This window comes from Ambystoma mexicanum, chromosome 10 (assembly GCF_040938575.1).
Source record: "Ambystoma mexicanum isolate Mex_15411 chromosome 10, UKY_AmexF1_1, whole genome shotgun sequence".
Taxonomy (NCBI): domain Eukaryota; kingdom Metazoa; phylum Chordata; class Amphibia; order Caudata; family Ambystomatidae; genus Ambystoma; species Ambystoma mexicanum.
The window spans coordinates 1,050,238,463-1,050,261,823 of NC_090932.1; positions in this window are offsets into that span (position 1 = coordinate 1,050,238,463).

The window sequence follows — 23,361 nt, forward strand, 5'->3', positions numbered from 1 at the left end:
TTAAGCAAGCTTAAGTGGCTTGGCCAGCTTTGGGGAGGTTTCTGCAGTTTCTCAGAGAACAAGATCCTGAAGATGTGGAAGTTTTGACAAAACTTAGTTGTAACTGAGTAAAGTTTAAATAAATAAAAAAAATAAAAAACGAAGTTAATTCTTTAAGAAAATAGTCATGTTTGTACATGTGCTAAAATGCTAGGTACGTAGATGTATGCCTCGCAAATGGCGACCTGGATGTTAAAGAAGGGGGTCAACAGTGCTTGATGAAAGGAGAGGGAGTGCTTCATATACAATATAGAACCTTGAGCAGGATATTGTATCAGGATCCTATGCATTGGTGAAGAGTAGACACAACAATCTCAATATAAAGTGATGCACTGGTCGGCAGGATGTACGAGCCAGTACACCCTCACCTTTGAACCTCAGGAGAGAAAGGGTATCGCTGTGATGTGCATTATATAGACCTACTCTCTAGCAATTCGGATGATTCCGAGAATAATTCTGAAGGTATGGCTTCAATCCAAATATTGCCTCTAAATGGTGCCAGTTGACGATTTTGCCCAATTCATGAATCCTATGTATTACAGGTACAACTATGGGAATGAACCCTGACTTTTTGCTACAGATATCGTTAGGTTTTCAGATTGTGGTCGGGAAGAGAGTGAGTAAAGGTAGACGCAGCAGTGGCACCTTGTAGTCAGAGTGTGAGATTGCTTGAAAATCTAACCTGAAGTTATACTCAATGGGCCTCATTATGACCCAGGCGCTAAGTGTTTAACAGCGCCGTAAAAGGCTGCGGCACCGTTAAACACCTAGCGCCTAATTACGAGGTCCCTTTGCGGGACCCGACCTTAACGGCTGGTTTTACCAGCCGTTAAAGTAGGGACCTGCAAAGGGACCTTGGTGCTAATTACGGTACTGCAATTTGTGGTACCGTAATTAGCGCCTACCCCATTCCCATTGAGCCCTATGGGGCAAAAATGGGAATGGGGAAGGGCCATGAGGAAGGGGGAATTACCGCCCCGCCAACCTCGGAATGGTGTGATAATTCCCCATTCCGCCATGGCGGACACCGGCATAGACCATGGTGCTAATAGCGCCATGGTTTAGCGCCGGAGTCCTAATGAGGCCCAATGTACATAAAGTAGTAATTGAGATTTGAGGTAAATGGGCCTAGCAAATTAGTAATTAGTTATCCACCCCATTTGGCCACAGCTGACTGGCCGTGTTGGTACAAGGGATAACTTATCGCATTATAATGTTGTATGTTTTGCTTGGGCAGATAGGGGAAACCAGTAATCATAGTACAGAGTTTAGGGGCTATGGTGAGGGGATGTAGAACTGTACAACAGCATGCATGAGGGCTAGCCCACCCTGAAAACAAATGTTAGCTACAGTTAGATGTGGTAAGTTTTCCATTATGGCAAGAAGCCATGGATTCAACAGACCACAGTTCTGAGATCCTCTATATAAACAAGCACTACTTTGGTGGTATATATTTCTATATGCATTATGTAAATTCAACAATAATATCTATTTGTGACAGCTCATTCCGTGCAGATACCTCTATTTTCCACAAAGAAAACAGAATAATAATACATGACTGCGTCATGTCACAACACATGACAGGAGGCTGCTCCAAAACAACTGAATTCACAGGTTCTATATGTATAAATGTGACTTTGATGATTCTCTTATTAATTCTTCCACAGGGGCTTAACAAAATAAGGCAATCAGTTAATGATATGTGAGATGAGCAGTCACACAGAGATGGATGATGTGGGATATGGTGAAAGACATTGGCATCATGCATAAAGCCAACCGCAGGGATGGGTGATCAGTGGGACAGGGGTGACAGCAAAATAGCTAATTGGGCACGTATGTCATCCTGTGTGATACCGATATTACACAGAATAATTGGTGAACCCTTAATGTGAGAAGTAATCAGTGAAAATATTATGATGGGAGCTGTCAAATAAAGTGACACAGAATGTGGGTGGAGACCTTAATGAGGTATGAGAAGTCAGTAAGCCTGCAATAGTACCTGACAAGTTGATGCCACCCAGGATAGCAGAAAAAAGTATATAACAAGCCTTACCTTGGAAACATGGCCTATTGTTGATATATCAGCGAGTGAAATAGGCATTATATTTCAAAACGTGAATAGTTATGTACGTATAAGGAGTACAGTGTCCCTATGATGGTCCCAAGTGTAATGCAAAGTAATTTCTGACACCTGGCTGCATGCAACAAATTACCCCATTTTACCATGTCGTTTTTTTTGGTCGACAGCCCTCCTCGCTACCAGTTCTACCCCCTTAGGGTGATGTCTAACTCCTTTTTTACCTTCCCACTGTCTCCCTATTCCCAAAACGTTGCAGAGGTAAAATGCAGTAAGGTATCTCTCTGACCAAGGTAGTCAGCCAGCTGCGGTCAAATGGGCGATAACAGTGTGTGGGTTCTAATGTTTCCAGCGAGTGGTAGGTGGTGCGTTTAAGATTAATATGCTCATGTATGGTTGCAGGACACAGCAGGAAACAATACACTATCATGCCCAGGAAAGGCATAGCTCACTTCAGTGGGCAATAAAGGTTGCAGGCTGTTAGGTTGCCTCATTTTCATTCTAATTGAACTAACTTTTGTCATGAAATTTCAATGTGTAGTGTTTCAATCACACATTTCAAAGTCTTCACTCTCTTTAAGAATACAATCAGCACACAATACCGTGTTGTGTGGTACAATAGCAATACAAAACTTTATCGTGGTTTGCTATTATTCACACTTGAAGCATTATGAGGTCTAAAGCCGGTCAAATACATTACACAGATGAGCCCAGCAGATGCAATACACACCTGTATTTAGTGACCGTGTTTACTACTGTTGAGGGAGAGTGGTCCTCTTAGAGCAAGCTCGGTTTTAAAAATCCATAGTACACTATACACTCCTATTGGCTGCAGATCTAAAGAAGGGCAGCTTACTGATTTGAAAGAAACTCGTAAACATGTTGCTGGACAGACTGATCACATGTACCAATACTGTATTGTGTTATTATTCCTTCATTCAGGTGAAGTGTCCTGTAGATACGCATCAAACATCTGTGCACATGATGGTCTACTGTTATTTTCTGTTGATGACCCATCTGTATCCAAGATGCCTGAGACACTGAGGTGGGCGTGGCTGCCTCCCAATGTCTCAGAAAGCTTTCAATAGTTGCCTTTGATGTAATGCCCTTTGCAGCCATCATTCATGAGTTTGAACATCTTTTTGTAGTTGAATTTCAAGGTGACATTGACTACATGATGTGCTCCTTTTTGGATCCACATTTCAAACTAAATGCGGCCATGTTTTTCTGTCTGTATCGTTGCAGTATGTCTTGTAAGATTCATCACAATGAGAAGGCGCTACACAAAGATGCAACGCTGATTTGCTGCAGTGCACGCAGCAACAACTGGAGAATCAATGGAGGCAACAGTAGGAACATCATCAGGCAGACATTTTCAAAACTACATCTGCAATTCCAAACTCAAGATTGATGGCACCACCACACAAGGTGGAAAGCAATTCGCCTAACTGTTCTGCCTCATCCACATCACCGGCCAAGGTACAACTGAACACCATTTTGGATTGGTTCAGCTCAAGTACAAACATTGGAGGCAAAGCCAAATTGAAGCATGCCTTGTGATGGCGAACCCACACTGTGCCCTACCTGAAAGCTTGTAGCATAGAAGAGACAAATACACAGCAGCGGCAATTGATAATGTTAAAAATGCCCCATCTAAAGTTTGGCCATGAATATTGCAGTAAGTATTCATTTAGTTGGGCTGGTCACATACTCTGCACAACATGTGCAGAGTAGCGTTCACATGGCTACTGAGAGCTTCAGGTTGTGCAGTGGCAACTTGTGGCACACCAGTACTTGGTGTACTGCATTTCCACATGGTAATCCTGTCTATGTGACGACTGATTGTTTATCCAACAGCCATTGTTTATTCACAGGAGAACAATTAGCGAATAAAGAGAGTTAACCTGAAGGGTAAACTATGCTACAAGCAGCAGATGTCCACTGGCATGTACATTCTTAAGTCAGAAAAGGCACGTATGTCATTGTCTGCTGCAACCAATTCCAGATACAATGTATGAGTCCTTGTTCACTCTTACTAAATCTCCTGTACCCACTCCATCTTATCCATGTTGCTTCTGCCCTGAAACTATTACAAGCACTACATTACTTGGTAAAAATCTGCAAACAACAGTTGCAACCTTTTTAATAATTATTATTAGGGTATTTTTTAAAGATGTACCCAGCTCCTGGAAACAAAGGAACACTTATCAGGTCAGTGGGGGAAGTACACAGTGAGTGAAGCCCATCACAAGGGTTCAATAAAAGGGCGAAGGGAGCTAACAATGGAGAAGAGGAGGGCAGGACAGGGCTCAAGTCGAGGGTACACGTGGGTGGACAGAATCCACCCACTTTTTTCAGAGAGTGGGCTCAGTCCCCCCCAGCAAAAATGAGAAACCTTAAGAGTCTTTTTTGATTTATTTGAACTCACACCAACCTCGGGGCTCTGACCACAGTCTTTAGGTTCGCAGGGTGGACATTTCACCACTGCACTATAAAACGTGATAAAAAATAGCAAACAACTAAAGGTGATATGTCCCATTTTGGTACTGCATGTTCCAGGGAAAACATTGGTAGTGGTTCTTGGAATTTAAAACATGCACACCTGTAAACGTTTTCAAAAACTCTATTAGAAGAAAATATCCTTTCTTGGATTTGTGTGTGTGTGTTGATTTTATTAAAAGCAAATGTGAAGTGTCCGGTGCAATTTGGGTGGTTATGCAAAGCCAATTCAATGAATTGTGTATATTTTACCTTTATATGCACATTTCTGGCAACGTTCCATCCAATTGCGTTTGTTAATGAGTCCCCGCCACTTCTTTTTTTTAGGACTTGACCCCTGGGGAAGGACAAGTGGCGGGAAGGGATCTACAAGCAACATTATATTGCACTGGGGTCCCTCTGAGTTGGTAGAGGAAGTGAAGGTTATCCAGTGTGCTGTGACGCCCATTTAGTCAATGCTCTGACCACTGGTCCATGGGGAGGTCGATTTTTTTTTGGCTGGCAGATGGTGGAAGGACCGGCCACCAAAGCTATGCCCTCAATATATTCCTAATACAAGTTACTGGCTTGTTTGAGAACAAATGGTGGACAAAAACTCACAAGAGGTAAATGTAATTTCTCATAAAAAAAAAAAAGTTTTCCAGAAAAGTGTAGGACAAGGGGAAGATTACATCCAGGTCAGCATTGAGCAGACACTGTCTGTCATGTGACTTGTGATATGTCTTTCCTTGCTCAAATCGTTCCAACACACAGGCCTAATGAAATTGGATATTACTGCTATGCATTGCTGTGTAATGGAGTAGGGTTTGTGGCACAGCTGTAGTATTTTCAGGAGTTATTAGAAAGACTGGTAGTGTTTTGCTGCTTGTCTGATGTGTAAGAATGCAATTAATATATTTGAACTTCTAATGTCTTCATAGGGTGCGGAAATATCTGTGACCGCATAGATGCGGTAGCTAGGTTTGTCCCTGTCTTTGATCAGCACAAATATACTTGGGAGTGTGTGGAAATAACCAGATTCAGATGCAGTTAATTCTGCATGAAATACTGCCACCATGTTAATTCTTATTGTAGGATAAGAGCACCCAGTTGGGTCAATCTCTTTTCAAAGCTGTGGAGGTGCTGGATCTGATAGTGACCTAGATATGACACAATCCATCACCAGCCATATCATCATCCTCATTATTGTCTGGCTTATCAATGGATGGGGGCTGCTGATATAAAGATCTGGAATGTTCTATCTCCTCTGGCTCCACTGGCAACACTCTGCATTGTTCTTCTTGAAATTTCACAATTGTTGATCTACAATGAGCCACCTTCTGCACTGAGGTAATGAATGGAACTGAATGTAAATGAAAGTGCATCCTCTTCTGTCGATATTGGTTTATGCTCATCACGTGGTACATTACATTTGCATGTACTATTACTGTGGAATGTGCCCCATGTTGATTTCTGATGGAGCATGTAACATGAACTGGATGAACCCTTCTATTGACCATATTTAATCCTGTTCAACTAGTGCCACTAAAAATGTGAAACAAGCATGAGTATCACATCTCCCCCTTCCTCTGGCTTCTTTGGGTGCTGATATGTTGATTGATTCAATATGTGATTCATTCATTGAACGGAATCTCTCACCTCCAGGCCAGAATCTCTGCTTCTTCCTCCTACACAAATCATGTATTTGTCTCTCACATGTTGCCCTCAGGGATTCACTGCTTCTCTCTCCAAATGTATTCCAATGGCACATGTCTTGTCCAACCATTCAGCAGATGAACACTGACTAGTGATTGGATTGTCAATAATCCCTCCATTACCGAAACCTCCTCCCTCAAAATTCATCCAGGTGTGAGTCTTGCATCACCTGCCTCACTGATTCTCTCCTCCACCTCTTCTCACTAGTTTGGAGCACTACCATATGTTTGTATTTTTTATCGCTGCAAATGTTTCTCTAACAAACAATGCCTGGTATCTCTCAGGGGTTCTCTCACACTAAATTCACCATACAACACTTGTGTTGTTCAACCACTTCACATCAATCAATGACTCATAGTGACCTTCAAAAGCTAACCCTACATCCAATTATCTGGCCGTTCCTCCTACTCAACTACTCTAACTTGAGATCAGTTTATGAACACTTCCCTAAATTACCTAAGCTTTCTTTTTTTCTGCTCTGAAACATGACTAAGACTAAAAACAAAATCTGAATATGTGTGCCCAGGCCTAGCATCACCATTATGCCATGTCTGGATGATAAAATCATACATATGTAGTCACAGCAATGCCTCTTCCTTCTGATGCATACAATAATCCCATGAGTACTGCTGATGAACAGCACACAATACAAGTTGGGTGAGGCACATGTAGCCATAACAGAATGACAATGAATTGCAGATAGAGAATCTCACATCAGAAGGACTGATGTATGCACTTCTACACGTAAGAATGGCAATGTAAAGTGGGTCACCCTAATGATGATCCAATGGGCACACTAAGGTGCCAACCCAAACCAACATTTCTGAAGTGAAATCGATCCTAAACAGAATTCCTTGGTATCCAGTCCCTTTCTCGTCCACTCCAATCTAGTAGGGCATGAATGGCATATTTTTTTGTCGTCACATTCTTATTTCATTTCATCACAATCTTGCCTCTGCTGGTAACATTCATGTAGCTTCACTGCCCTCTAGTGGTTACTGTCGTCTGCATGCAACAATATGCATATAGTGATTGACTTGATTACAATATATGCTGAGTAAAAGCAAGGAATTTTAGGGATGACTAAATACATTAATTAAAGGCATGTTGGGAGTGAAGGGTTAATTTGGGGAGAGGGGATTGCCCCCTTTTTATTTTTTCACATGTATAACTTGGCTGTGGATAATTGTATGTTTAAATACTATAGTCAAGATTTGGGGGTCAAGTTTTTGGTAGAATTAGGTGTAAGTATTGCAGTTCATTTCCACATGACTTTTAGGACAGGTGACATTATAGCATGTGATTAAGCAACATAGATGTGATTCCTTGACATGTCTTTAGGATGGTTACAGCAATCCTTAAATATCTAAGAACACAACTCAACTGAGCCTACACCTTGCAAGGAACTAACTCTATTACAAAAAATGTATTTGGACGTTAGGACTCACTGGTTTTAAATGAAGATTTCTCCTGATTTGCCATTCTGATCCTGATTCATACTGTTGCCCTCATAGCGGTGGGGCAAACAAATTAAGACCCCTTCACAGAAGGCTCTTGTGCGATCTATGCAAGTCCAAGCAATTGGGTTTCTCTAACGAGAAGTATCCATTTGAATTGGATTATGGCATTGTGATCTGGGGCTAGATTAGGTCACATACACCTACATACTAGAAGAACTGCACACCAGTGAGTCGTGTGATGCAAATGAGGAGAAGCTGGCACATTAGAAACAGCTAGAGACACACTAACACTTGCATATTGGTCAAAAGCATTAATAAGCTGTTACACAACCCAGGGATCCTCAAGAAGATCGTCAAGATGATAAGCAAGATAGAAAAGTTGAACGTATCCCAAGCCACTTAATGATACACACTTTTCTGCCCCTGTTGAATGTCCAGCAGACTCAAACCACAGAGGACAGAAACTTATAAGTTGGGCGAAGAGAAACAGTGTGATATAGGAGTTTAGATTACCAACACTATGAAGAATCAGGTCACAGTTACTTGAGATTTAATGTGCAAATGACACAAGAGTGTATCATTTTTGTACACATTTTTGTACCATTTGATGTGTAAAATTGATGTACATTTTTAACATTGTCTACATTGAAGTACAGTGTGGCAATACTACTGCATTTATGAATTGTATAATACAATTGAGTTTTTTTAAATGAAGTAAAAGCTTGATAACTTTGAGGAGGGCCATTATTTGTTAAAAGGACCTTCTGAAAGTCAGATGAGAATTTTATTAGTGACATTTACGTATGGACCTTTGTTTGGTTTATCTAATATACAAATTCCCACTCAGTAGGAAGGTCTAGTGTCCCACAGTGGGCTCTGCTTGTGTGAAAAAGTGACACTCCTACTTGTGAAATATCTGGAGGAACTTCTCCATAGAATGTCTTTAGCAACATTTCCCGGCAGTCTCCCCAAGCTTCTTGATAACTCGCCTACAGACTGGTCCCTCATTCGGCATTGCGTATATGCATTGTTAAGCCTCTGCTAGTAAACCATGATTTTAACTTGTCATGCACTCCCAGGCTCCACGGTATCAGATCCTTCTCATTCCTTACTGTGCAGGCACTATCTTGAGTGTTCTGGGCAGGCCTCAGTTCCTGATTCTACAGACAAGTTGGTCAGGCAAAACAGCTCAGTAGAAATGCTACACTTTCACAAAAAAAACAGATAACCCCTATGCCAATGTTAATAGAACCCACACAGCAAGTTGCATGTTTCTCTATGTTACAGTTGCTGGAAAAGTGACACCCAACTGCACCCAAGAGGTCATCAAGTGTTACTGTGGCCACTAACCAAACATGCACATAGAAAGCAAGCAATGACAATGCCAAAATTCACGCTTTTATGGTGGCATGAGAAAGGCACTTGCCAACCACTGCAGTAATGGTATTAACTGGCAACTGATGGTAGCAGGTGAGAAAATGGTGTGTGTAACTGTGCATCTAATACCAGTGAGTGCCAAATGCCTAATATGTATACTAAAGACAAATCTGTTGGCTTTGCCACTATTGGTTTTATACAGAACTTCAGTGAAGGACATGCATAGTGCTTATAAACTGAGTGGTTGAAGTCAAACCTGGTTAAGACATTTTCATTAGACCAGTAATGTGATTGAAGCTTTTACAGCTTCAATGAAGTCATTTACCCTCAGAAGACTGCTTTGAAAAAACACTGGTAGGCATGCTGAGAGCAACGTTTGATGTATAGGCTTAATGTGAGCTGAAAGTGTTCCCATGAGGTGGTGTTTTGAACGGGGAGGAACAGCAACTGAGTGAAAATTACCATAGAGATTAGCCTGGCCAGAGGCAGTCAATGTATTTATGTATTTATGTATTTATTAGTCATTGGTTTGGCGCTGTTACATTTAGCAACAACTGTCTCAAAGCACCCACAGGGTAACAGGGTGGGGAAAGGGGAAGGCAGACAATGAATTACAACAAAGATAAATGATGTAATTAATACTACAAACAAATAATCAGGCTAACAGAGAGGGGAGACAATCCTACTATGCCTTGTGAGTGTTCAGAATGTGCAGTTTCAGAGGTCAAAGGGGTAAGCGATAGATGCTGTGGTGCTCATGACAAAGTGCTCGGGTGAAGTGCTGATAAGAGAAGAACAAAAGTGCAACCTTGCTTGGGGTAGGTGAGCCTAAGTAAATGCAGTAAATAGGCCGCAGCTGGGATCAGAGATGTTGGGGGTCAGGGCACTGAGGATACACAACAGCCTTCCACATCAGTCATGCAACTGTATGATTAGCAGGGAAGAGAGTTGGAGAAGGAAGAGGTAAAGAGAACACTCTTGAGGCTTATTAGGAACTTAAAGAGGTCCTGCTCAAGATGCAGAGGGAGAGGGAGGCTATTCCACAGGAGGGTGCCCGCTGAGGAAAGTAATTGACAGCCAGCTCTCTGTTTAGCAAGCCGCTTCACATGCAAGGAGTTGGTGCCAAAGGAACGCACGGCTCTAGAAGGGGAATATTTTGCCAGGAAGCATTGAAGATAGAGTGGTCCCTGGCCCCAAATAGCCTTGTGGATGATACAAAGGGATTTGAATTTAATGTGTGCTGAGACAGGGAGCCAATGAAGGCTTTGTACGGCAGAAGAGATGTGGTCCCTGGCCCTGAGGCCAAGGATAATCTTTCTGCTCTATTATGAGTTAGCTTGAGGGGTTGCTCGGTGGACGAAGGAAGATTAAGGAAGAGACTATTGCAATAACCTAGCCTGGAGAGAACCAGAGCACAGGTAACATTGAGTCTCTGGGGGAAGGTGAGGAATGGTAGAGTTCCTTTGAGAAGCAAGAGTTGAAAGTGGGAATTCTTGACAATGTCTTGAATATGGGGGACGAAGGAAAGGGAGGAATCGAAGATGACTCAGAGATTCCTGGCTTCAGATGAGGGGGTGGGAGGGAGCCCATGGAGGAAGGCCAGAGTGAAGGGAAGACGTAGGGTGCAGGGGACCCAATAGGGAGAATCTCTGTTTTGCTGGCATTGAGGCAGAGGTCATTAGCAGTGCATCAGCCTGGATGGCAGAGAGGCAATCGGGGATGAAGGAAGGTGGAGGACCTCAGTAGGAAGTTTGAAGAAGAGTTGTATGTCATCAGCGTAGCACTGGAAGTTGGGGGAGAAGGAGGAAATGAGGCATGCCTGCAAGGTGAAAGTATGGAGCGCTGGGGCACGCCACTGATGTATGAGGAATTAGGGGAGGAGAAAGGGCCCAGAATGGTTTTGGAGGAATGGTCAGTTAGGAAGGAGGTAAAACAGTCCAGGGCCCGCTCCAAGATACCAAGGGTATCATGGAGCCTTTTTATGAGAATTGAATGGTTCACTGTGTCAAATGCAGAAGAGAGATCAGGGAGGATGAGGACGGCAGGGGAGTTGGAGTCAAGGGATTCAAGCAGTTCTTCACAGGTGTTCAGAAGAGCAGTTTCCGTGCCTCTGGATGCTCAGAATCTAGACTATTGGTTGTGTAGACCTACAACATGTTTGGTATGAGAGTTGAGTGGGTGAGGGCCGAATTCTCAAGGAGGTACCCAGGAAGAGGGTGATGGAAATGGCACAGTATTTGGATGGTCAGGAAGGGCCTGTGGAGGGTATTTTAAGGAGGGGACACACAAGGGAGTGCTTGAAGAAGGATAGAAAGTAACCAGTAGCAAAGGAGTGGTTGCAGAGATCAGCAAGAGCAGGGGCAACAGAGGAGATGTCGTTGATGGTTCTGGAAGAGCATGGGCAACCTGTTTGGAAGAGACCTTTATGGAGTTGACAACTCCGGTGACTTCTTCAGGGGAGACAGAAGTGAAGGAGGAGAAGGAGGAGGGTGAGTGATGGGGGCTAGCGGGAGGGTTGGATTGGAAGAGTGCATGACAAGGCTCTTCAGTATGTCCTGGGTTTGGGAATAGGAGTGAGAGGCAAGCGCATTGCAAAGGGACTGGGAAGGAGTAGGGGCAGCAGATACTGTGGACAGGTTGGCAAGTCCCCTTCAAATTTTGAAGAGTTCTGCCATGTTGTTGGACACATTGGACACCCGGGCCTGAATGTGGGCTCTTTGTTTGGCACGGATGGAGAATCTGTAGTGTCTCTGGATCAGTCGGCAGGCCAGTTTGTCAGAGGGTAGTCAAATAACCAACAACACCTCCAAACTGTGTGCCCCTCCTCAAATGTAATTTCTCCCCATCTGTACTCTAATGCAATAACTTTGGCTTATAGGTGGCACACACACCCCCTAATAGCCAAAAATAATGATCATTCTAACTCAGCCTTACATTCTTCACAGTATGGTGTTCAGTCTAGGGGAGGACTTTATTAGTCAGCTACATTTTACACTCTATGCCGAAAAAGTCTTGAGAAGAAGACAGTTTTTTTTTTAGTACTGTGCTCATAGAAAAATGAATTTTACCAATTGTATATCTGTGCACACGTACATGTATACACGTTTTGCAATATGTTATGAAATAATTGTTGTGCAATTGAAGATGATTATGTAAGGTGCAAATTCATCTCTGACCTTTTTTGACTTAATAAAAGAACAGAATTGTGGGTATGAATCTAGAATATTATGGGTGTGCCTTGGACTGTAATTCATGCAAGGTTAAATGTTTTATAATCAGTACTTTGACTCTTAAAAGAAGATGATAAGTGAAACGTTTAACACGCATTCTGCTCAGCAACTCCCACCACTTTCTATTTGGCTTTTCTGTGAGACAATGTTTGATCTGTAGTCCGATTGCTTTCCCTCTGCAGTAATCAAAAATACTACATGCTCAATATTCCAATAAAACACAACACCTTTAGCCGTCCATTGTAAAGCAATGTAGTGCCTGAGGGAGCTATCCAGTCTTTGTACACAGACTAACAACAGACAAACATCTACAATTATATACCTCAAGTTAAAAAAAACAAAAACAAAAAAACATTTAGTCGCGCGTGTTGTGTGATGACAACTCAGCTTAAACGCCACACTGCACATTAAACTGTTTTATAATATCCTCGCATGTCAGGTTAATGCAAGTACCAAAACAGTGCACCTTTTTGAATCATGTGCTGCTTAATCATCTCAGTGAGATAATTGATTGCATTATAGAAATGCATGCAACCTGGCGTAGTAGATTTGAATTCTGGTAGAGCCCACTCTGCATTTTACTCTGAGGTGGATGCATTGATAATCAGTACATTTGGAGACAACAAAGATTACTGAAGTGCTTAGGAGATGAGTTGACTTGAAGTGTATATAAGAATGGGAAATGTGCATATTTAGACTATATATAATATAAATATAAATATATATATATATTTATTCTGTGAAAAAAAAAACTTTGTTAAAGGGACGTTATTGTTAAATTACGCAACTAAAAACCTATCAAATTGAGTGAAAAAACTTTCTTAAAGGGACGGTATGGTTTCAAGTAAAACCGAAAAAACCCTGAAATTCGGCAGTTATGGCAAGGTAAGCAACCACAATATGTTATGATATGATATGGCATTTATAACGCGCCTATACACAACCATAACTCATGCCACCACTGTGCACTACTAAGACTAACACCCAGGACATCAAAGGTGACATCACAAATGTCATTGATGACATCACTGATAACATCAAATGTGCATTTACTTTTCATGAAAAGTCTGTAAAAGGGATTCTTATTGTAATGTTAATAAAAAAGTGTCAAGGATCATTGGAATAAATATCATGAGGTACGTAGTGCATTAAGCAATGCATTAATCCAAATATAATTCTATTATGATGTTTTTTCCAGAATACTAAGGTACATATGTAGAAACATAGGTATAGTGTGCAGCAGATATGATGGAGGTGTCCTAAGAACACTATACCTGTTTGCACTGACCGTAGGCAAAATGGGGGTGTCCGCAGAACACGAAAGCCGTTCACATGTCCGCAACTATGCAAATTAAGGTGTCCTGAGAACATTCCCCCCATTCGCATTGTCGGCAACCAGAATGAATATGTCCGTAGAACACGTAGCACGTCCGCCTGTCTGCAAATGTGTGACATACTTTTATTTTGTTCGGGGACCTCAACACTGCCCGTAGGACACCCGCGCATGCACATCACACTCTTGGATCCTACGAACATTACGCCTGTCCGTAACTATCTGCTGCACGTGTGTCACACATTTAATTAGTTCGGGGACAGGAACACTGTACGTAGAACACTCGCACGCATGTGATCAACTGACCCTGCGCATTCGTGTCCGCGATGTCATTATGTGACCACACCCACCTGAGCATGGGTCCTTGTTCGTCAACACTGTCCGGGTTCCTGAACATTTAAAAAGTGCTTTGTTGAAAAATACAGGGTATTTTCCTGTACAAGTTCACCCTTGCACATGTCCCAGACAATGTCCCTGGTGATCTACATACTTTTTGGAACTTTCTGAGACCTTTCTTGGTGTTTCTCGCAAAAAAACGTGGGTGTCTGCGGAGCACTCACCTGCACCCCTATAAAAGGCCACACCCCAGAGCTGCTCCTCATCCTGTTTTTGGACTTCCACGAGAGACACTACTCCACACTGCTGGATTGCTCTTTTGTGTTCCTCAAGTCCTAAGTTCTTGCTAGTTCCTAAGAACTTTGAAGATGGCATCCATGTCTGTTCCTGCTGCAGTTGCTTCTGCCTCAGCACCACCTGCACCCCCTCCACCACCACCACCTCCTCAAGGGCCGGCAGAGGGAACAGGAATGAGTTTGCAGAGGAGAGTGATGAAGAGGATGAAGAGGATCAGGTAGTGAAAGTCCCTGCTACTAGCACTCATCATGAATCGTGGGTGTGGAGGTTATTTGCCACTTTTGATGGAGTACCAAAAGCATGTGCGAACAAGGTGCACTGCACTCAGTGCAAGATGGTGCTGAGACGTGGCAAGCCTAGTTCATATAGCTATGGTACTACATCAATGAAGAGACACCTAAGGTTGTTCCATGGTGGGGCTATTCGTAAGGTTGTACCGTGCGATAAACGTAGTAGGTTGAGTCCCCATGCAGCATCCTCCGTTTCCGCTCCTGCCACCACAAGAGACAATCCTGTGGGACAGCGCATCCCTCCACCTGCCCTTTCTTATCCCTGTGGTTGGTGTCCCTTCCTTACCCTCCTTTCCCTCCTTTCCTTGTGTGTCGTGTTTAAAAAACAAAACAATATATAAAACAACAAAAGCCAAAAAAAGGCTCTTTTCAGAGCCGCCTTACACAGTTCAAAAATAGAAGTGTCAATGAAATGCTGCAGAGGCCTGTGGATTTTTAGAAGTCTGTGGACATCTAGAATCTGTACGGTGCTGCCCTGTCACAACCATTGCTCTTTTCTCTAGGAGGAAGTGGTTGATCTGAAAAGAGCCTTTTTGTTTTTTTTGTGTTTAAAAAACTTCAAATGGTCAACACCTACTGCAAAATGGATTGCTGTAATTCCAAAAAAGGTTGCAATGCATTTTGTATATTTTGCAGAAAAATCTGATTGCCGGCATAAGTAAGATGCAATCCATGTCTGCGAAAAAATGTGTGTATTATGAAACATAATGTTTTCATTCTGAAAAGAGGACATACCAACATCTCTCTAAAAGGCACAGACAATCTTGTTAACATTGTGCCTTGCTTTCTCCATTTGTGGACCAAACGAAAAAGAACGCAGCCACATGTGTCTCTGTGCAATATGGGAAAAAGTTACTCTGGAGTTTGGATACATGTCCATGACGTTCCCAAGTCCTTCTTTCATTGCAAATCGCAAAGAGATTCCAGACACATGTTCTAAACTGTTCCCTCCACAATGAATAATAATAACATCTGGATAACGCTGTGTCACCATAGTAGCACAGAGAGGTACCAAATCCAGCCACTTCATTCCACGCACTCCATGCCAGTGCACTTCCACATGAGGGAATCCAAGATGTGCAGCCACTCTACAGCGATCTGCATGCACCTCCAACCAATTTATCTACAAATATCCCAAATTCCAAACAATCTGCTTTCTGAAACACACAGCCATAGCTATGTGCTCTCTTCCAGGAAAAAAGACTTTCTGACAAACTCTCTCTTTACACATCACACCCAGTAAACATTATTGACCAATCCCTTGCTCTGCTAAGTTTCATTTGCATACCTCTCAACCTCAAAATCCCTGTACATAATACACAGTGTTTGCAGACAACCGCGGCATCCGCGGACAAATCGTAATATCTGAGAGTGGGGAATGGACATTTAAATATTTTACCCCATTTCCCCTTTGAGGTTGGCTCTGAAAAAAGCCTTTTTTTAAGATGCTTCATTGTATATTTTTGTCTTATTGTCCTCCAAATATCTTCACATTAGCTTCTCTAAAGCAATCCTTATATTCCAAAACAGCATGATGGCATTTCCCATGAAAGATAAAGAAATGCCATCTGCTCTAAAGTAAACAACATTATCAGATTAAATGTTGTCATTGTTACAAAAGAACATCCCAGCTCTAATCATAAAAGCAAACATGCCTTGGTTAATGAAACACCTAGCAACATTTTGCTGAGGCCAAAAAACAGAACTACTGTCCCATGCTGCCCTAGGTAACACAGCAGAAAACATAACCTTGACATTTGGAAGGACTATCATGACTGACTGAACCAACTTTTGCAGATCTTGCAACCAAGTAGGGGCACTGACATAGCCCAAATGCACAGCACCACACTGCAGGACATATACATCTGGACTATAGAACCTAGCCATATCCTGACAAACCTCCAATATTGTCTGCAAATTAAAACCAGGCACAGTACTCCACACCACCTCCACTCCCTTTACATCAAAATGCTGTGCCACATTCCTACATTTAGCATACTGCTCCAAACTATCAATAAACATATCTCACCAACACCCTGACTTTCTCCACCTCTGCCATCTTCACTACACACAGCCTCTTTCAATACAAACCACAAACTCAACACCTGATTGGATGATCCCTACAGTCCTATTGCCATGCCAGATATGTTGAGAAGTCCTGTATGTAGCATGCCCTGTCTGCGGACAGCCACGGTGTCTGCGGATCACGTAACATTGGGACAGCCCTTCTACTCTTTCCACTTCACTCTCTGCACTATTCACGCATTGGCTACTGTTAAGCAGTCACACAACCATCCACCAATCAATGCAAGAACTCTACATCTAACTCCATCATGACAGATCAGCACTTTAGATGTACTATTGATCACTCTCAGTACCTGTGACTGCAAAGGACCTACAGCAACAACTACTATAAAACTCCCCAAGATTTCTACTTGCAGATTCATGCACATCCACATGCATGAACATATACTACAGGTATGAATATTTTCTGCACAGTACATGTACAGCTCCTGTATGAATGTAAATAAACAGAGTAACTGCCTCTTACCCTGTATAACCTGTAAAATAAACTTACTGTCATTTCTCCCATCTGCTATGATCCAGTGTCACTTGCAAACCTGTCTGCTCTCCATGTTTTGTTTTTGTTTACACACACAGCTATCTAATAAAGTGTAATTTCATATTAAAAGATGAGAGAGATAAAAGTATAATTGTGGAAAAAGGCTTTGCAGTGTATTATAAAATGTAACACAGCCAGGATGAGTATGTGCATCTTTATTCATACACCCATATAGACAATATCATTACAAAGGCTCCTAGCTGAAACAACACAACTGCCTCTACATTAAAACATTTTGCTTTACTTCCCACACCTTCACAAATGCATACATTGCATGCTTTTCTGTACAGTTCCTGCCATTTACCGTGTAAAAATAGCAAACAAATAGCAAACAAAGCATATGCAGCTATTTCTTATTTCTCTTAACATCCAATAACATCCAATAACAAAGCCTTAAAAAGCCAAGTGTGCTCTGTACACTTACCATTATACTCATTTGTAAAGCATGTTCAACTAACAGATTCTAAAATATACAATATGCACACAGGGAATGGAAAGTGCATGTACATACAATGCTCAATTATCAGAAAACATTAATACTGCAAAAGAAAATAGAAAAATCACTGTCTACATTAACAACAGTATATATAAACACACATATTTACTAACTTATTTCTTCTACAATTACAGTGAAGAACACTTTATTGAAAGGCAGCAGTGTCTGAAGCATGAACACAAATTTAGAAGAAACCTACTCTTTCCATACAAAAAAGTAAGTGCAATACTACCATAATGTTCTAACTGTTACTCAAACACACTAGAATACTAGTAGAACAAACAACTGTATTAACCCTGTATCATTAGATTTAGTATTAGTGCTTCCCCTCACCAGCTGCATACTTTGTATTGTCATCTGAACCCCAGTATAGTAACACACAAATACAAGAATATCCTTCCCAACTTGATGTAGCTGCCCATTGCACAATCACACACCTCCACACGCATCCTTACCATCATACTCAGACACTAATGCACAAAGCACAGATACACTGCACAGCAGCCCAACGCACACTTTCTTTTTTTCTCCAACAGACCCCAAAGAATGCCTACCAAAAAAGCAACTCGGTTGAAAGCAACATAAAAGTGTCCAAAACTAGCATCCATCTCTAGCAGAATGTGTACAAAAAGTTCAAACAAAACAGCTAATACAGTCATTAAGCGAAACAAAACAAGATTCAAGTACAGAAACTTTGCCTCCTCTTTCAAGATGTAATTTGAAAAACAGAAAGTGATTAACAAGACTTCAGCTACCACTACTGCTAACACTGCACCTATAAATCTTCGTGTATTGGCAAGCAACCATACCAACAAAGAACATTATTTTATAAAAAAAATGTTCTGCCACAGAGTTCTTCAGAACCCTATAAAAACAGAAGAGAAATCATGCACAACCCTTAAAACCTACTGTAGAAAATTAATCCTAGAAGCTCTCATAGACAGTGCAATCCTTCTCAAAAGAAAGTTATTTATTTTAGTTTTAAACTGAATAAGACCACTAACAAAACTAACTTCTAAGCTACAAAAAAAAATACTTCTTAATAAACAGAATATCAACATAAATAGCTTCTTAAACATCTGTGGAGGTGAATGGAGTCACACCACAAACACAAAACCATATTTTAATGAAGAAGTATACAACCAAAAGCAAACAAACCCAATTGCCATACATAGCAGTAGACAAGGATATGAAAAAACTTAATAATACCATTATGGAACAAGAAACGCTGCTCACAAAAATATCCACAGAAAACTCAGTATGAACTCTCCATTCCACTGAACCAAAACGTCCAGTCTACAAATGGCCATGCACATCAATGTGTAACATTGCCAAACAATCTCTCAAATGTTTACGCAAGTACCTCACTCAGTATGTTAAAAGCAAAGACAAATTCAAAATGAAACTACTACAAAATATGGATGCCTGTCCAGAGCGCAAATACAGAGGACTACAAGGACATTCATTAGCTTGCATTTCAGGACCTATCTGCAAAAGCACCTTCCATCATATCAAAATGATATCAAAACATCATTCAACTATAAGAAATCTGGTCCATAAACTCAACTATGCTAAAAGTCCTGTTTTAGCATTAGCCAATTTAAATAACAATCTACTAAATGGTGCAGCCAAAAACCTACTCAAAGAAATAGAGCATATCCAGAGAAAATATTTTGTAAGTGAAAGCCACTTACAAAATGCAACAGCTATACAACAAACTAGCAACTACTGTACAAATAGCAACCTTCTATTATACACATACAAACAAGAAATACAAAAGTTTAAAATTATATCCACTGAAGTACCAAATCTTGTGTGTGTGTGTGTTTTTTTCGCAGGACTTTTTTTAAATAAAAGTAGCACAAATACTGTAGATATAGCATACAAAATAGAAGACAATGAAGATTCCAAATGGTTCCAATTAGCTCTCTCAAAAGAAATGTATTTATTTTACTGTTAAACAAAATGAAACCACTAACAAAACTAATAACTAAATTACAAAAAAGACTTCTCAATAAGCGAAATGTCAACAGAAAGAACTTCTTAAGTATGTGCGGAGGTGAATGGAATCACACTACGAGCACAGAACCATATTTTAATGAAGAAGCGTACAAACAAGAGCAAACGAATACAATTGCCATAAATAGCAGTGGTCGAGGTTATGAAAAAGTGAATAATACCATAATGGAACAAGAAGTACTCCTTACAAAAATATGCCCTGAAAACTTAGAATTACCCCTCCATTCAACTGAATCAGAACGTCTAGTGTACAAATGGCCATGCACGTCAATGTGTAAAATTGCCAAACAATGTTTCAAATCTTTACACCAATTCCTCAATAAATATGTAAAAAACAAAGACAAAATCAAAATTAAATTACTGCAAAATATAAATACCTGTCCAGTGCGCAAGTACACAGGACTAGAAGGACATTCATTGGCCTGCATTACAGGACCTACTTGTAAAACCACTTTCCATGATATCAAAAGGGTATCAACACATCATTCAACTATAAGAAATCTAGTCTATAAACTGTACTATGCTAAAAGTCCTGCTTTAGCACTAGCAAAGTTAAATAACATCCTTCTACATGGTACAGCAAAAGACCTACTTGAAGAAATTCACTATATCCAGAAAAAATATTTTGGAAGTGAAAGCCATTTACAGAATGAAATAGATTTAAACCAATTAAGCATCAATTCTACACATGGCAACCTTTTGCTAAACACATACAAAAAAAAAAAATACTAAAATTTAAAAGTACATCAGCTGAAGTACCAAACCATGTATGTGTATGTTGCCGTAGAATTTTTTATAAAAGTAACACAAAAACTGTGGACCTATCATACAAAATAGTAGACAATGAAGATTCTAAATGGTTTGAATTAGCTCTCTACCTTATAGCAGAAAACAAATACGAAATACTGACCCCTTAATACTTTGCAATTACTGCACTGCAAAACTTGACAACAACCCAACACCTTCACGTGCTATCACAAATAATTTGGAATTATTCCCACTACCAAAACCCCTGCAAAAACTAAATTTATATACGATCATCATAATTCAAACAGTGCACCCATTTCAAGCAATAATAAGCCTTCATCGAAAAACAGTAAAATGACCTCCCTCTGAATTAGTGAAAGGCATTTGTGGCAAAGTAGTTTATTTATCATTAGATCTCAAAGAAAATGTACACACTCTGGGCGTGCAATGTAAAATAGATCAATCTTTATTTGTCTTAGTAAATGGCGTACCTACAAAAGACAAAAAAAATGGCAACAACTCGTGGACTTACATAAAGTTAGACAAGCCCTGCAATATCTAAAAGACAACAATGAATACTACAAAGAAATTAATATCAAAGAAAACCTGAGAGAAACTATTGAAATAATTCAAGAGTCACCAGAAACTGGTCAATTTCAACTTCTAGGTCCTGCTACAGAATCCAATATGTTAGACCGTTTTAAAATTCATCTATTACACTTTAAAGACACCATAGATGATACACTGGAAACGTACCAAATGTGACAAGCCAAAGGATCACCAATCAGCATATTGGAAAAACATATAAAAGCATGTGCCTTTCCTCTACTCTCTCCTACTGTAAAAGGAGGAAGGTATGATGATAGACCCACACAAATAACAGCATCAGAATATCGCTCTTTACAAATGTATTCTGACAACCCCAGATTCAGACAGAATGTGAAATACATATTCCACCTTCTCTTTGAAATTGAACAAGCAACTCTATGCTACGAAGTTGCACACACATTAAAATCAGGTACCCATTTTTAAAATATGTCTGCTACGCAATTACTACAAAAAGTGCAGAAAAAGATGAGGTTTCACAGTCAAGTATTACAAATATTTTAGCAAACACGCGTGTTACAAAAGAATACTGGTTCTGACATCACAGAGATGTACGCTGTATTATAAGAAACCTTGGTCCATCCACTTGGTTTGTTACATTAAGTTGTGAAGAATGTGCATGGGAAGATTTCCACGATTCCCTACGCATAGCAAACAAAAACAAAACAAACATAGATATAAAAACACCACGAGAACTCTGCTCCTGTAAATGTATCAAGGTATTTCCATCATTGCTTCATTGCAATGCTACACTTTGTTTGTAATAAAACTGTTCCTCCCTTCTGAGAAGTACAACACTTCTTTTGGAGAAAAGAATACCAAGCCAGAGGAGCACCACACATCCACATGCTTTTATGGATTAAAGATGCTCCTAAATTTGGTCAGGACAGTGATGCCACTATTTTGCAGTTTATCCAAAAATATGTCACTTGTGAAATTCCTTCACAAACAACACATCGGCCCTTGTTACGAGTTTGGCAGCAGCCATGAAGCTATTAGCTCCATGGCTGCCACCAAACCAGGATAATTTACCGGGTTCCTGCTATGAGGAATAACTGAGTCATTCCAACATTGGAGGACCCAGTAATTCCTCCTTGCAGGAACCATTCCCCTTTCCCATTTGAGCCCCCATAGGGCTCAATGGGAAGGGGGATGGAGGTAACAACGGGCAGATTACAACTGGCTCGTTGTTAATTCCTTCTTCCCCTCGCAGGACCCAGAAAGCACACCTTGTTTTACCAGGAGGCCGATCCGGGTTCCGCAATGGGAAGCTTGTAACCGGCACTCCCGTAATGAAGGTGGCCAGTCCCGTACTGGCCCCCTTTATTAGGGGAGCGCCAGGGTCATAATGAGGCCCATAGTGAACTTCATGCACAAATTTTACAATTTCAAAGACACAAATGTGGGAAATATTGTCGTTGCAAATATAAAAACAAAGGAAAATACTACACCAAATGTCGCTTTGGTTTCCCTAGACCAGTTTCAACAACAGGTTAAGTAAACAACTTCATGTCTTAAGTTAGACATAGTGTCAAAGGTAAATCACCTAAGAACACATACTAAATAAAAAGAACAGAAGAATCAAAGTATATCAATGATTACAATGCAATCATTGCCCTCCTATGGAATGCAAACATAGATGTGCAGTACATTTCAGACAATTCCACTGCAGTTGCACAATATGTCACAGCCTACTTAACCAAAGCAGAAAAAAACAGAGCTTCAAGACCTCTGGGATGACATATCATCTGACAAAACACTGCCACAGAAATTGAATAGCTTAGGCAAAAAAAAATGCTCTTTCATAGAGAATGTGGTTGCTATTAAGTTGCAAACCATTTAACCGGTACTGCCTTGTATGGAGAATTTGAAAATATAGTATGACTAAGTTTTGGTCCTGCTAAATGTAGAAAAAGAGTTCTCACATCATATGAGGACATAGAAACAATAGCCAAAAATTATCCCAACAGCCGAGACATATAAAAAAAACAATTTACTAGACACATACTACCCAAAGAGGAGTACATCTTTAGAAACCATATGTCTATACTACATAACCCAAAGCTTCACATACAAACATAATATAAAACCAGATGAAAACAAAGGTAGATACAGAGTGGCAAATTGTGAAGACAGCTTAGTGAAACTTACCAAACAAAGCTTAAGAAATCATATCAAATTGTCATTAAAAACTCCTCAACATAAAGAACTGTATTACACGTCTCTGCTACAACTTT